The following is a 15,578-nucleotide window of genomic DNA, read 5'->3' on the forward strand; positions in this document are numbered from 1 at the left end:
TGGTTAAGCTTCTGCTCCAAGCAGGGCAGTTTTTCAGTTGCTGCTGGCCATGCAAAAGTGAACTGAGATGCTTTGCAGATTTGGAAAGAGAGAGGGAAGGCTAGGCAGCCTGTCCAATGTCATTGAGCTGAATGTAGCAAAGAGTTCACAGGTGTCTGACTCCAAAGTGCTCTTCTTACACAACTGTGCCTCTCATGAGCTAAGGATGAGATCAAAATTGTTTCACGGGGAAATACAAACTGGTAAGAAAGCTTAAAGGCAGTGGGATTCTCCTTGAGAGAGCATCTGAGAACCCATTCTGAAAAGAGATAGAGGCCTGACAAGGAAAAGAGTGGGCATGCCACATTGAGGGAATATTTCAGGCATGTGTGTGAAAAGCAATTTCTCAGTCAGTTGGCAACGAGAGAACAGCCCTGAGTAAGGCTAGAAAGTGTGTCTAGAAAAGTATTCAGGGCCACATGGGTGGCTCAGCTGCCTTTGGCTCAGGTCATGATCCCAGGGTCCTGGGATCCACTCCCGTATCAGCTCCCTGCTCGGCGGGGAGCCTGCCCTCTGCCTTGCTCAAGCTCTCTCTCTCTCTCTGAAATAAATACAAAATCCTTAAAAAGAAAAGAAAAGTATCTGGATTTTATTAGGCAACACAGAGACATTGAAATTTTTTAAAATTTATTTGTTAGAACTGTGACGTGGGCTAATCCAGTGTTTGTCTATGCAACAAACTGAGGAGAGAGGCTGGAGTCAGGAGGATTAGAAGGTGCTCATGGTTACCTGGGAAACAGACCCTCATCATCAGCTAATAGGGCCTTGAGCCAGTCACAAGAATCAGAAGAGGACAAGAGACATGGGGAGAAGGAATTCTACTCTCTGTTAGTGGAAGGACAGGAAAGAAATAGGAATATCATGGGGAGAAATACTCAGATCCTTTTTGGCCAGTTAAGAATGCAGATTTGTCTCTTGTGCCTTGTTGGCATCACCTTTTTTCCTTCTCTCTCTCTCTCTCTCTCTTCCCCCTCTCCTTTCTTCCTCTCTTTCTTCCTTCTTTCACTCTATAACAGCAAAGCTGAATAGTTTCGACAGAGACTATGACCCGCAAACTCTGAAATATTTACTATCTGGCTTTTACAGAAAAAGTTTGCTAACCTCTGGTCTAGAGAAACATCAAAAGCAATAGGATGATTATTGATCAGGGAATTGGAAACTCTGAGTTCCTGTTCTACCAAACAGTAGTGGGCCTCAGGTAAAACACTCAGGCTTTTGAGGAAACCAAAGCATGTTGTCAGTAAGTAACTCAGCATGAGCAAAATCCAGGTCTCCTATCCTTAGAAGATCATGGAATAAAAAGTCATTAAAAAAAAAAAACTTAAAAATTTCCTGAATAGGGTGCCTGGGTGGTTCAGTAGGTTAAGTGTTTGCCTTTGGCTCAGGTCATGATCCTGGAGTCCTGGGATCCAGCCCCGAATTGGGCTCCTTGCTCAGTGGGGGGCCTGCTTCTCCCTCTTACTCTCTCTAGCTCTCTATCTCAAATAAATAAAATCTTTTAAAAACATTTGCCAAATGAAATATCAAGATCCTTTGATATTTTGCTGAATGTTTTATTAACCCACCAAAATAAGTATGCAACTTACACGATCAAAGCCTTTTGCAAGGTGGATACATTTTCTTTTGCTAAATAAAAAAGGAGAAACCAGTATCATTGACCAAATGATTGAGGGAGCTCTTCTTTCAAAACTTGTGGATGTGGGGAGAAGTTAAAAAGTAAAAAAAAAAAAAAAAAAAAAATTGTGGTAAAATACGAACCACTAGATAGTCTCTATGGTCTCCTTCAATTCCAGAATCCTGTGAACACAGATGTACCACATGGATACTTCTGAGATACTGTGATCATGTCTCTCCCTCCTTTTCCCTGAATGATGAGACAATGAGAAAACACCCCGGGGCAGGGAAAGGGGGATGAGTGGTTCATACACATATAAAATGGAGTCACGTAGACTCATAAGTTGGTAATTGCTGAACTGAATAAGGATTAAGTGTCTTTTCATTGCTTTTTAACTCTCTTTTTAAAGCCTTTAATATGTAAATGCTCCTGATGAATTTTCAAAAGGGGAGACATATTACATTGTATTTCCCAAACTCATATGACCATGAAAATTCATTTTCCTGAATATCTCTTGTGCCCCCTTTTCCATAGAAAACACTGCTTTGAATAATGATGATCTGCAAGGTAGATTTACGACAGCATCCCAGTGAACGGCAAGAGTAACTCGGTCATAAGACAGATCAGAAGGGTGCATGGGAGGCATGTTTGGGGGTACTCTCTCCTGAAGGCTCCAGGCCACGATCTGGCTACCAGATGCTGGGCACAGGGATTGCAGGTGAGGAGGGAACTTTGCCATTTAAGACTGAAAAAAAACAAGTTTTTAAGACACACTCATGAGAACTCACACACACACACACACACACACACACACACATCCTAGAACAGTTCTAGTTACTACACCAAAGCCAAGTCGTTCATCTACTTACACCTTTACTTCCTAGGCTTGTGTTTTTGCCTTTCCAACCCTATTTTGCCTTTAAGATGACTTTGAACTTCATTTAGCCAGACTTCACTTGCATCATGTCCATTTTGTAATATCTGGAGCACAAAATGTGACTTGGAAGTATAGGATCCAGCAGCCCTGATCCTGAGTTTAGGAAGGTACCGACACCTGCAGAGTGGTTGGGAACCTTGAGTGTGTAGCAGTCACCAGGAGGGATGGCAAAGGTAGGAAACTCCTGGAAGGTGGAAAAGAAGTGTCTTAATCTGCATTACCCCAGAAAGCAAAGCCTGAGCCAAACAATTTTGGGTCACTGAGAAGGCTCCTCTTGATCTCATCCCTCAGGGGCACCATGGGTGAGGCTGAGGCTGTCCTGGGCAGAAGGACACTCTAACCAGCATGGATATATCTTGCTAGCGAATTTGTGAACGAGGCCTGGATTGTTTCCTTCTCCTTTAGCTGGTCTTAGGGAATGTTCCATAAAGCCACAGGTATGGGATAAAAGACACAGGTGCCAGGGCAAGAAAGATACATGACATGTGGGTCTGCGTTACCTGTTCTTTTGTATCTGGTGTTGTCAGTACCTATTAGGGCTTGTTCCTGAATATTTCCATTGGAAAAATGCATCGCTGCTGTGTCCACCTCACCTTAAGATCTGGTCGACTTACTAATATCCAGCTCACAGAAGATGGCTACTGTCACAAAGGTGCTGGGTGCCCTGTGGTCCAATAATTATTCCCTACCAAGACCAGGATCATTCATGCAAGGAACATTTTTTTTTTAAGATTTACTTATTTATTTGAGAGAGAGAGAGAGAGTGAGCAGGACAAGGAGCAGAGGGAGAGAATCCTCAAGCAGACTCCCCACTGGGCGCAGAGCCTGACAGGGGGCTTGACCTCAGGACCCTGAGAGCATGACCTGAGCTAAAGTCAAGAGTCAGCCACTTAACCAACTGAGCCACTCAGGAGCCCCTATGGCAATTTTAAAATGAAGACCAGTTCTCCATAAAGGCCATCAACAGATTCTACATACTAGGTCTCAGCACTGCAAAATTCCTCCTGGGCCTCGCCAGGCCCCAGTCAGTGTTCCCACTGACTGACAGGTCTGCCTGTGTTATGGCCAGGTCTACGGGGTCACACAGCTCTGCGGCCAGGAATGCCTAGAACACAGGGGTCCTTTCTGCTCTGCCCTCCACTGAAAACTGGCAGCCTTCTAAGCAAATCAAGAAAGTAGCTCAGTGGTTTGGCACCTGTCTTTGGCCCAGGGTATGATCCTGGAGTTCCAGGATCAAGTCCCACATTGGGCTCCCTGCATGGAGCCCGCTTCTCCCTCTGCTTTTGTCTCTGCCCCCCTGCCCCCCGTCTCTCATGAATAAATAAATAAAATTAAAAAAAAAGAAATGGCTTGGAAAAATATTCTGAAATATGATAAACATTATTTCCAAAATCCAAAGAAAGTTCCAAACATTGAATGTCTTTCTTAGTGGCAGGAATGCTAAGGGTAACATCATGTCCTCTGCCTGGGACTCTCTGTGGCCCTGCAAGCCTCTACTTCATCTACACCTCACCCTAGCTGACCACAAGGGAAAGCCAAAGCCCAGGTAACCATGATGCTACTGTCTGCCAAGGGTCATCCCCCCTTGGGTACAACCAGGAATCCGATCCCCCTTACGCTCAGCCAGGGGAGTAACCCAACTCTCAAAATCCATCTGAGGGTGTGCTGGCTAAAGCCTTTCTTGCTTCTTCTGCAGCCTGAAAAAGCAAGGCCTGAAGCAAAGGCAGCTGTGGTCCTCCTCTATTAGCAATTACCATCATGAGGTAGCAGTAAAGGGCAAGGGCAAGAAGAAAGCCAATAGGACTACTGAGCTGACCACAGCTATGTGCAAGGAAGTTCTCCATCTGGTAGATGTCTTCTGAAATATCTAAAGCCTATCTTGAGCCAATCCATATGGAGACAAAAAGAGCAACACATCCCTGGTTCCCACCTCTCACTGGGGGAAAATGGTTTACCCCATAGGCTTTTAGCACCTGCTACCATTTCCAGAGCCATTCAGGACCCCCACAGTATTTAAAGCCTTGATGTCAACAGGAAAGCCACGGGGAGTGAGAGGCACACATGTGTGCACTGTAGGTTTGCACCAGGGGGATGCCGCCTGGGGACACCCCCAGTACTGGCAGCTGCACCCATAACTAGAACAAGAGGGGCTAACCCCGAGCTGTTAGACACAGGAGAAAGCCAGTGAACATGGGGAAAACAGATAGGATAACGGAGGAACACAACGAAGCACTAGGTGGAGGGAGGTGACTTAGAGGGGAAGAAATTTTAAGGAAATAAAAGATTAACAAAGGATACATAATGGCATTAGGTATGCACGGGGCAGAGTAATCTATTAAGAATTGGGTAAGAATAAATAAAATCATTAAAAAGAAAAAAAAGGGGGGATGCCTAGGTGGCTCAGTGGTTGAGCGTCTGTCTTCGGCTCAGGTTATGATCCCAGAGTCCCAGGATCGAGTCCCACATCGGGCTCCCTGCATGGAGCCTGCTTCTCCCTCTGCCTGTGTCTCTGCCTCTCTCTCTCTCTCTCTCTGGGTCTCCCATGAATAAATAAATAAAATCTTAAAAAAAAATACCAAAGAATTGGGAAGAATGGTTAGTGTAAACATTAAACGCATTTCAGCTCTGGATAACCGGACGTGGGGAGAACGATGCCAGGAAATCAATAGGACAGGAATCAAAAGAATGCAATACAGCAAGGAGGATCTGGTTAAAGTTAGAGGCTCTTTAGCACTGCTCCTTCGCTCTGTGGCATCGGGCCCTCGGAAGAGAAGTCGGACGGTGGCAGCCGCGGCAGTTAGCTTTGCCTGCTGCCACAGCGTGTACCGTGCAAGGAAGGCCCCAGGGAGCACACAGCTCGCAGAGCACGCACCTTTCACCCTGGTGGTTAGGGAAGATTAAGGGGAGCCAAAGCGATTTTGAAAAGAAGGATGTTGGGGGGCTTACCCCACCCAATTTCAAGACTTAACTGTAAATAAAGCTCTAAGTCACTAGGACAGAGTGGTTTTGGCATATAGAGACCCAGAGATCAAGGATGCAGAATAGAGTCTATATAGGGAGCCACACATGGATGACTGATTTTTTTTAAGCACTGATTTATTTCAGAGTAGGACAGACTATTAAAATGTGGTGTTAGAACAACTGCTTATCTTTATGGAAGAAGTGAACCTCGATTTCCTCCTCACTTCATACACAAAAGGCTACTTGAAATGGATCCTCTCCCTACAAATGAAAGCCACCCATCCATACCTCCAACTACTGTTGCCTCACCCCCCGCGAGCCACACCAGTCAGTTAGATCTGCAGCTCTCTCTGCTTGAATCTCCATAATTTAATTCAGTTATTCAGTTTAATTCAGCTTAATTCAGTTATTTTCCCAATTGCCGCTGTAGGGAAGTCTTCCTTGAACACCTCACTGGAAAATGTCTGTGTAACCCTACTGTCTTTCCAATCCTTATCCTGCCTTATTTTTTTTCATTGCATTTATTACTATCTGAAATTACATGATCATTTGCTTCCTTGTTTATTGTCTGGCACCCCATCTAGAATGTCCTCTAGGGGTCTGGGTCTTGTCTGTCTTGTCATTTTTCCAACCTTAAACAAAAGAGTAGGCAGTCGATGCATATTTATTAAATGACTAAATACCAGCAAATACATCAGTTCTGGTGAATAACATTCTCTCCTCATTACATAATATCTAATTCATAGAAAAGGACTATATATCAGAGGTCACCTTATGTGATTCACTTATGTGATAGAAGAGGAAATTGAGAACCGGAAAATCTAACTGACATGCTAAGTTCAGCTCGGGTCGTAAAGAACTCAGACTACAATCCAAGTATCTTGACAACCACTCTGCCAAATCTGCTTGCACGTGGCAAGGAGCATCATCAGTTCTTTGACTTTCTGTTTTCTTGGAGAAGGCGACAGGGTAATTTTGTAACAGTATACAAAATTGCCTTAAAATCTTAGAGTGTCTGAGAGTTGTCAAGAGAAAATTTCAGTGGGTCCTCCTGACCACCATGATATATAGGTGAAAGAGGCTTTTTAAAATATTTTATTTATTTATTCATGAGAGACACCCAGAGAGAGGCAGAGACACAGGCAGAGGGAGAAGCAGGCTCCGTGCAGGGAGCCTGATGTGGGACTAGATCTCAGGACCCCAGGATCACGACCGAGCCAAAGGCAGACGCTCAACCACTGAGCCACCCGGGTGTCTCAGAAGAGACTTATTATCCATTTAGAGACAAGCTTAAATGTCTAACCAGCTTATGGAAAGCCATACTATTATTTTGTGCTGAACATCTGAATTCAAGTTATGTAAGTGCATTTTCAGAGATTTTATATTTGGGCTTGTTTTTCAGGAGGAGAGGATGTGGAACCATATTATACTTTTTCTTTCGGCTGGGAGAGAACTTTCTTCTGCTCCTCTTGTCATGATTAGATCGAAGTCACTGCTAAATTAATAGCCTATTTTTCTGTCTTCTCATGAAAGGCCGTTAATATTATCATCTCATGTTTATTCTTTTATTTTTTCTTCTAAAGCCTATAGCCACTGGAGAGCCGATGACAGCCGTTTTAAAATTCTCATCCCCTTATTCAACATGCAGTACAGGACATTTTTATTTTGAGTTAAAATACTTGTGAGAGGATCTCACAATCGTCTCTCCACCAACAACTACTCATTGTGACATGTTTCCACTTAGCATGTTTTGCCATAATTTCAGAGTGGGAATGGCACCCTGGATGTCATTGAGCGACTAGCTGGATGGCTTTCTCTAGTCCAGTAGGTAGGTGACTGTGTTTTATTAGTTAGAACACAGTAAGTAGGTTCTGCTTATGTAAAATAGGTTTGAAAGGGAAAAAAATGATTTTTTTGATTACTTTTACTGTTTAAAATCCACATTCAATAAAAAATTGGTATGTAATTCTGAATTGTAGCCAGAATTAATTCACAAGCTACAACTTAGTTGTATGGTTTATAATTTGGGGGAGACAAAGAAACCTACAGGGAAAAATATATTCTGCAAGATAGAAAAAGCTGTATTTTCAGGAAGTTTAGCTTCATGGTTAACAGCACAGGCTTTGCATGGGAGTCTGGGTTTTAACCCCAGCTCTAAAAATAAATAAATAAGTAAAAACTTAATCAGTTGTAGCTCTGACACTAGATGTATGAGCTTGGGCAATTTCTTACACTTTCTTACTATCATTTTCTCATCGATAAAATGGGAGTGTTCATGCATATTTTTGTTGTGAGAGAAACCAGGTTAATTCAAGCCAAAGCCTTATAGGCATAATGACAAATAGCACATACTCAATAGTTGTTAGCTATTATTATTCTTTTCTTGTGAGAGTGTTACACCTACACTGAGAAGAAAACCATTGATTAAAACATTAGTTCTGAACAAATCAATGAAAGCCACATAAATAAGAACTAGAAAGAAAGGTCAGGGATTCATGGATTCTTTAAATTTCATACATGCACCAGAAATGGAGAATCTCTGCCTTCAATCCGTAGGCTTAGTAACTGCTGTTGGATGAAAGACAGACACAGCTGAAATCAATGTAAATGGTGATGCTCCCAGGACTTCCAAACTGGGGACTTGGCAGTAGCTAGAGAGGATGGTATCTGACACAACTTCTATAGTAATTGATGTCTTATAAGTAGTACTAGAAGAAAGAAAATATTAGATTACTATTGTTTCTGGAATTAGCTGGATTCTAACATTTATATTTTTTTTTGCTCCAAATGATGCTTCTTTTTATATCTGTTGTATGGAAATTTGTAGAATGCATGTAGTTATACATTTATTGACAAATATTATTTTTAAATAAGAATAAAAGGATGCTTACTGAAATTATACATTTGTAAATACTGAGAAAATGTTTAGGGAGATTTTACTTTCAAGTATCGTGCTACCACGTAAGAGGATGATGCCTTCTACAGGTAAAATCATTTTAATTGTCAGAAGCCACCTAATGACACACCTATGAGAGAATGTGGCCCCAGGTTCCATCCCATATAGAGTATTATGGCACAAAGGATTTTCAACAAGACCACAGAATACCCTAATCCTAGAATTTAGAAGATGATTTTGTTAATATTTTAAAGGTAATAAAACACTGAACATAAGGCTTTTGGAAATTTTTAAATAATCACTTTTCTAGATCTTAAACAGGAAATTCAGAACACAAAATGACTTTTCTTAAAAGACTAGAAAATATATGAATGTATTCCCCAACCCCATACACCAAAACACCTAATCTGTTGATTACATTACACATCACAGACAGTTCCCCACTGCCATAGGCTCACCATCATTAGCTGAGACAATATGTTCTCTTAAGACAAATGAACTGAATCTGGTTTGTAGTGATAATGTGTACAAGTTTTTATACTTTATTGCAAGATCATCAAGGGAAATAAGCATTCATTTATTTTTTTAAAAGATCTTATTTATGTATTTGACAGGGAGAAAGAAAGAGAGAGGCAGGCACAGAGAGAGAGGGAGATGTAGGCTCCTCATGGAGCAGGGAACCCCTATGTGGGACTTGATCCCAGGACCCTGGGATCATGACCTGAGCTGAAGGCAGACAGATACTTAACTGACTGAGCTACCCAGGCATTCCTCATTTATTAAATTACCAAATAAAGGTAAAGATGTATTTAACTTCAAGGTACATATGAAAGATATACAATAATTTTTATTATTTTTTCTTTTTAAAATAATTTTAATGTATATAAGTATATATAATATATTTGTATTTAATATAGAGTTACATACAACATATAGCATAGAGCATAATATATTTATGCAAATATATATTATTTATTTATATTATTATTTATTTATAGTTATAGTTATGTATGATATATTTTATATATTATATATAAATGACATATTCACACCATTACATATAAAACTATACATAATTTATATATAATTTATAATTGTAAAAAACAGTATGTCATTTATATATAACTCATAATAATAAAAATAATTTAATATATAAACATATATTAAATATATCAACTATACTCATTAACTATATTAAATAATTTAATATATAAATACATAGTAAATATATAAACATATATACATATATTAAAATAAATATTTATGTAGTGGACAATAGCATTTACTCAGTAATCATGTAGTCAAGAAAACATGTAATATTCAAACAAATCAACCAACCAACATAAGGATTTAGTCATGCAACCAACATAATGATTTTCAAGTTGAGTAGACATTAGTGGGTTGTGATAACAAGAATTAGCTCTGAGACTGAGAAGTGACACAAAATGATGGAAGCTGGCGTTTCCAGTTAGGTGCAGAAAGTTACTGTGTTATCCACCTGAAAGTTTCCTGGGCTTAACCAGTGGGACACAGTCCATCAACGTATCAAATTCTACTTACAAATTATCCCCAGGATTTTGTTGGCTGACATTTCTTTAGGGAATCCAGCAGCCTCATAAGCAGCTGGGTTAACTTATTAACAATTGTATCTTTTCCAAACCCCCACTGATCCAACTTCCTCATCCAAAGAGACAATCAGCAAGTATTTTTTCTCAGATAGTCTTTGTTTTCTGTATATTTTCTTAGTGGGTGCTTAATTTAGGAGGGACACTGTGAAATGTGCTTAAAGCACCACCTTATTAGAACAGGAATAATTTCCTGGCAAAGAAATTCATCCTAATTGGACAATAGATATATTATCTTAAATATCAAATACTTAACTGTTTGAGTTGATTACTCCAGGCTACCAAGCTACTCCACAGTTACTTACATTTCTAAATGTTGAAAGTTACTTGGGAATATCTACCTTTTTTTTTATATCTACTTTTTATGGTCTTAAGAAAGTATCTTAAGGAAAGGCCTATAAATTTATATTTTTCCAAATAACACAAAAGTGTTCAGCAATACCAATACCCAAAGCATTTTACAGAAGCAGTTCATGGAAATTCAATAAAGATTTGTAATATACAGTGCAATACAAGCAGTCAGAGTATAAGCTGACCACTCAACAGAGAACAAAGAAATCCAAAATAATGCCTAGAGCTTTGAAAACAGAAATGAATATGATGATTAATGCTTTGTGAAACTTGAGGGACATTTTCTTGGACGAACTATATATCTACCCCCCCATTACTATAATTTCAATTTCTTATAGCACTTTATATGGTAACAGCAAGCCCCTTCCTTAGTCTAAATTCAGCCCTTTGGCTATATTCTGACAGTCTATTTGTGTTCTGATTTCATGAATAATAAATGACTAAATGTGAAGAAATATATAGCTTTCTTTACTCATGCAAAAAGTTTTAAAGTGAAATACGTTTTAACATAAATGCTACTAAATATTTAAATAAAAAGTCCAAAGGAGTTAAAATTTGAAAAGGAGAAGCCATTCCTTTCATTGTTGTTCCTTCATTCCAAAGAAGCATGATGCAATAGAAGGAGCAATGGGGTCAAGAAACCCAGGATCCATTTTCCAGTTGTTTTAAAAACATCTCCTTTTAAAATGGTCAGGGTTTGATTGAATTTTTCCAGCCTCTCCTGAGTCTTCACTGGTTGCCTGTGGGTCTATGCCAGGCAGATAGTGTGCAGGGTAAATGTGCATTGCCTAGTAGGTTTTCGTTAGGAATTAAGACATTGTTAAAAATTACCACAAAATGCAGAGTGAAATGTATATTATGGTTTCTCCTGGAAATGTGCTTAAGAGCTGGAGGTATATTGAAGATCCAGTGCCGATGGAGGGTATGAACTGGGATGCAGAGTCCTGAGACTGGCATACCACCTGGGATCAGTCCTTGAAGATGGAAATGATGGACACCAACGCCTAGTTCTACAAGGATAGGATACCAACGATCACTTTTTAAATGCATCACTTTCTCTTCTTACTGCCATGTGGACATATCTCTAGTTTCATAGCAGGTCTCAATTCCAGTCCCCCAAGTGACAGGAAGACTGCTGTCACTATGGGGCCATCCCAAACGGAAACTCGTGTAGGACGATGGGTCTGTTACACTTGGTGACATGAAAGAGAAATGCTAACTGTGCCTCAATGCCAAGTCCTGATAATGTGTTTTTTTTATTCCACTTCTAAATAAATCAATATTAAATTAAATTTCTATTACAAATTCTTTTTTTCAAAAAGTATGACAGATGCAAGAAGCAAGAATGAGGCAGGAAAAGCACCTGTCAGACTGCCATTCTTTTAATTGGATAGAGTATATGGGATGTGAAATATGTCAAAAACAAGTTTAATATATGACCGTCTAGTATGATAGAAAAATAGCAACAATCATTTTTGATATCTTATTCTAAACCTCAGCAAACCATCTGAGCTCTTGTACACTGAGCAAATTACAGAAATATTGCCACTTGCTGTGTCTCTGAAGACCACAACAGTCTTCTGTATTGCTCCAGGGGAGCCAAGCTATAAAAACCATAAAAGTGAAGCTACTGCATGGATTTGGAGCTCCCTGAATACTTTCAGAACAGCTGCTGGATTAATTTGGCAGGAACCAGGATCCTCAAAACTGGCAGAGCCCCAAAATTCCCTCTGATTGGCGAGGAGACCTTCAAACATTTTAGCCTTCATGAATAAATCGGAGCAGTTTTACTACCAGAGGCTCATCCCTCCAGCCAAGGGCTCGGTGCCCTCTCGTAGCTGGGGTAAGCACTTAACCTTGATGTCTGTGGCTTGACTATTACTCCATGTCAGCCTTCGATTAACTCATGGCACACAGATCCTACTCCAGTCCACCGAAGACATTGTCTGCATGAAGGTGCGAATTACTCTCAGACCAACATCTAAGACACTCTCAAACCAACAGATGTAGTCATTGTTCCTATGTCTCTACAGAACTCCAATTCAGAGATATGGTCAGAGGTTTAAGAATAAAAGGGAACCATAGTCAAAGACATGTTTAGGAAAGTTTCATTTCATAACCCTCTCTTCGGAAGCCACAACTTAACATGTTAAATGTGCTGAGGAGCTCTACAGTAAATAAAACTGTTCAACTCTGTTTAATCCAGCATTCCTCAGACATTTGATCACTCAACCATCCTCTCATCATTTAATTATTAACCTTGCAGAGGTTAATATTAACCTTGCAAAAAAAATTAATGGTCTACAGAAGATACTTTGGGGAAATGCTAATTAAAATTAATTTCTTCAAGTATTATTTACAAAGGGATGAGAGTTAAAAAATGGAACCTGAAGGAATCATTTCAGGAAACAGCTTCTTTTTTTTTTTTTTTGTACATTATGTATAAAGTTCTTTTAAGGGGCAAAAATGATCATCTTAAATTTTTCTATTTTACACAGTTTAAGGAGTGACAGCTCTATATTTTGCAAACACATGAAAAGTTGTGGATAATTACACTGGAGAGTGCTGTCCCAAGAGTAAATTCCATGAAGTTACCAAGATCGCTGCTTTTGCAGCTAAGTCTCTTTATCCTGTGTATCCATACATGATTGATTGGACACCCTCAATATTTGTGCTTGAAGACCATGGAAGAATTTAGGAAGCTTAATTATTTATGAAACATCTCATAAGTATCTGGCTGGGCAGTGGAGCACTCCCTCTGAGCACCATGCATACTGTGTTCCAGGTTCTGGTTGAGCTGTGTCTGCAGCATTTTTCTGCAACTCTATCCACCTCTCTGGGCTATCAGGGCTGGGCCCATTTGCAGTCTGGCTTGCTGTTCACTGAGGCTGCCTCCCATGTCTGCCCATAACAATCTTTCCTTCTCCATCTCCCATCATTTTTTTCCTTATGCCCTTTCTCTGCTGCTGGAATGTGAATCAGATCATGACGCTGTGGGGCTGGACACCCTCTAGTGCCTCCCCATCTCACTGCCCATGGTCTGCAGGGCTGCAAGGCGACCAAGCCTCATGCTTTTTTGTCAGCTTGACTCTAGGCCTCTGAACTCCCACTCACCCCTGGCGTTGCTACAGAAACTAGAAGGCCCAACCACAGAAGTGCCTTCCCTGACTCTTCTTGGAGCATTTACCTTGCCTCTGCAGGCCATAAGCCTTTTTAAGAGCTCTAGGGTGGTCCAGGTGGCTCAGTGGTTTAGCGCCACCTTTCAGCCCAGGGTGTGATCCTGGAGACCCTGGATCAAGTCCTGCATCGGGCTCCCTGCACGGAGCCTGCTTCTCCCTCTGCCTGTGTCTCTGCCTCTCTCTCTCTCTCATGAATAAATAAATAAAATGTTTTTAAAAAAGAGCTCTACTGCCAGTTTTTACCCCGTAATAACTTGGGAGCCATCCCTTTGAAATGCAGCCATCAAGGAAGATAAAGCCTCAATGTCCCAGTCTGTGGGAGGACAAAGCCTAACGTCCATGGATGCCTTGCTCCAAGTCGTACAATTATCTCTTGCCATGAAGAAATGATGAGCAAGTTAGCTTTTCCTTTGGTTAAGGCCAACTTTTCCTGCCTCCTGTTCATTTTCTTGGTAGCACTTTTCACCAGGTTGTTGAGCATTTTACTTATTTGTTGTGCTTATTTTTACTCTTCTCCCACTAGATTGTAAGTTCTTTGTGGATTTTTCTCTGCTTATTCACAGCTGTATCCTTGTTTTACACCAAGCTGTTACATGGTTAACATTGAACATTTTTAAAAAATTAATGAATAAAGAAAGGAAGAAATGCAAAAAAGTGAGTATATTCTTTTCTCAGGTAATTATCATCAACAAAAGTAAATGTGTTGGATGCGTTGAGTGGGAGTTTTAAGAGGACAGGGAAAAGGATACAGGTAATACCAATGTGTCTTTCTACTCAGTAGTGAGCAGTGGGATCAGGTATTATTGCAAGTCAAGTGTTCTAAATGCATCCTTGATGTGAATCTTAACATTGGGTTGATTTTCACTTTGTCCAAGAATGTAGGGATTTGCCTACTCCAGAACATTTCCCTACTCCGTATCTCAGAATTCACTTAGTTCTGCCCACGAAAACACTGCTTTATCGCTGCTCTTTTGGTGACTTCATTTCAGAGAGATAATAGTTAGTTATAAAATAAAGTCTTGAAACAAAAACAGGTTTCAAAATAACAGGCTGAGTCTAGGAACTTTTTCTCATAGTGTTTCAATATTGTATGTGAATACCGAGTTCTAGACCTGGTCCAAAGAAAGCACAGAACAGAGTGTAACAATGATGCTAACATAGTTAACAGATGTGCATCTCTTCTGAAGCAAGTAAGATATCTGCTTAAAAAAAAATACTTGAGAGGCAACGGAGTGGCTCAGTGTTTGAGCATCTGCCTTCAGTTCAGGTGTGATCCCAGGGTCCTGGGATCGAATCCTGAATCAGGTTCCCTGCAGGGATCCTGCTTCTCCCTCTGCCTATGTCTCTGCCCCTCTCTGTGTGTCTCTCTTGAATAAATAAATAAAATCTTTTAAAAAAATACTTGAGAAGTCTTGCACACCTTTTTCTATATGCAGGATTTGAACTACACATGCCCATTTGACCTTACACCTATGGATAAATATTTATTATTAATAATGGGTACAATGAATCTGGCTGCAGGGTTGGTGGGGTATAGATGGGCCCTCATTATCTGCATGTGCTACTGTGGAATTTACTCTGAAAAGCAGAAATATCAACCAAAGCCATTTCAAGTGAGTTACCCTTCCAAGATGTATTACATGAGAACTTGATCAAGCCATAGATTTTGTTTTCCTGACAAATTATAAAACAAACTTACTCTCTGGCTGTAAAACATGTTCCTCTTAGGATTTTGACTCATGAAAAATGTAATAAAATAACTCCAACTTGTGACCTTAAAGTGAATTCAAGTTTGGTCTTTACACTATTAAAGAGTTTATTGCATTCTTAGGTCACCTACTTTACAGCTTTATAGCCTTTTCAATGGCATTTTGGGCATTTACCAGTATGATAAGGACACAGAAAAATGCTAGAAAAAATTAAAGAACACTGGTTTTCAGATATTCTCTAGACTTGCCTAGTCAAGTTGTAAAAT

General features: G+C 40.0%; 1 protein-coding gene and 1 long non-coding RNA gene across 3 annotated transcripts in view; one reads left to right on the plus strand and one right to left on the minus strand.

Annotated features, from left to right (window-relative positions):
* Nucleotides 1-15,578, minus strand: part of DOK6 (docking protein 6) — a 368,735-nt gene that overhangs the window by 197,510 nt on the left and 155,647 nt on the right. The gene's annotated exons all lie outside the window — the stretch shown is intronic.
* The window catches only part of LOC119870702, a 72,762-nt gene continuing 64,139 nt past the window's right edge, over nt 6,956-15,578 (plus strand). The window contains exons 1-2 of the long non-coding RNA XR_005353350.1: nt 6,956-7,380; nt 14,167-14,257. This is a non-coding gene — a long non-coding RNA (uncharacterized LOC119870702). The remainder of the gene's footprint in view (nt 7,381-14,166; nt 14,258-15,578) is intronic.

This window comes from Canis lupus, chromosome 1 (genome assembly GCF_011100685.1).
Source record: "Canis lupus familiaris isolate Mischka breed German Shepherd chromosome 1, alternate assembly UU_Cfam_GSD_1.0, whole genome shotgun sequence".
NCBI lineage: Eukaryota > Metazoa > Chordata > Mammalia > Carnivora > Canidae > Canis > Canis lupus.